Genomic DNA, 1,509 nt, shown 5'->3' with positions numbered 1-1,509 from the left:
GAGAGAGAGAGGGAGAGAGGGAGAGAGAGAGGGAGAGAGAGAGAGAGAGAGAGAGAGAGAGAGGGAGAGCAACATCATGATGGGGCTGGTCTCCGCGCGCACCTTTTATACCCCCAGTGATTCCTGCGTCTGCGTGAGAAATTCAAAATTATTTATGATTCTGATCAAAATCGAAGAACTTCTCCTGTAAGCTGCTTTAGGTACGCCTCCCATGCTTGTTGTGCCCCTCTGTGAAATGTTATGATTTGGAGCTCAGACTCCTCAGAAAGGGGGGGACAGAGTGGTGCTCTCTCGTGGCAGCATCCACCCCCACCCCCCTCCGGTGTCCTGGCTCGATCTAATTAGCCGTGAGTAAAGGGGACAATAATGCTTCAGCTGGTTTGTGTCATTCTCCTTTTCTTTCCTGGTTCTGCTTATCTTCACCCCCCTCACACACACATACACCACACACACACACACACACGGACAGACAGACAGAGCCCGACGCCGCAGACACACACCTCCGCTCCGGATAATGATGGATGACCGTGCCCTATGGGAACAAACAGGTAGATAAAGCCAATCCCATTTAATAACAGCGTGGATCGGAATGATAATCTTGTTGTTCATTAGCCGCAGAGCGATACAGAGCTGCCGCGAACAGTTCTCACCCTCCTGCGGGAGGGATCCCTGTTCTCAAGCTTAGAACACAGCACCTCTGGGTGCAAACAATAACGCTGTGTGTCCTTGAGAGAGACGGAGCGCCCCCTCCCCACCCACACTCACACAGATCCTCGCCACAAAACCCTCCTCGACTCTCCCATCTTTTGTTCCAGCACAGATACAAATGAGATTAATCAAAGTATAAATTACAGAGCGCTAAATCCTGCTGAGTAATCCACTTGGCAAACACGCAGACAACAATGGTGGTGCGCTGCAGCCCGGCCCGCGCTCTCCAAGGCCCGGCGGTTTGGTGCAGCCACGCGCACAGGCTGAGCGCTCGGCCAGCGCGCAGTAGAGTGGCCTTTCGCTGAAAGATCCACAGCAGCACCGACCGCTCAGGCTCGGGCTCAGGGAGGATGCAGGTCCTAAAATGTGGGATTATTCCGCGACTTTAATGTGTTACTGATGAAATACGAACGCTGCAAAGGACACAATGTTAAGGTAAGAATGTTCTAACCCCACCTGCCAAATGTCCCCCTCCCCACTGGAATGTCAGTTATTCCAGGAGCCGGCCTTTTACTGCTACACACACGCACACACTAATTTGTTGATTTTAAGAGTTGACAAGCTCAAAGGGCTAAGCTCATCAAGCCGCTGCCTCCTGGCTACATGCCAATGATTTAATGAGCGGTGACTGACACGCACGCACGCGCGCGCGCGCACACACACGGCATGACGTCGGATCACAGTTTGTTCGTTAATAACCTGCACGGTGTCATCAGAGTTATGAGACTTTTACCTGCGTGGACATTGCTCAGGTGAACTTTCATGTGCCCCCCCCTCCCACACACACACCCACCCACCCAC

The sequence above is a fragment of the Kryptolebias marmoratus genome, linkage group LG4 (genome assembly GCF_001649575.2).
Source record: "Kryptolebias marmoratus isolate JLee-2015 linkage group LG4, ASM164957v2, whole genome shotgun sequence".
Taxonomy (NCBI): domain Eukaryota; kingdom Metazoa; phylum Chordata; class Actinopteri; order Cyprinodontiformes; family Rivulidae; genus Kryptolebias; species Kryptolebias marmoratus.
This window is presented reverse-complemented; position numbering follows the sequence as displayed.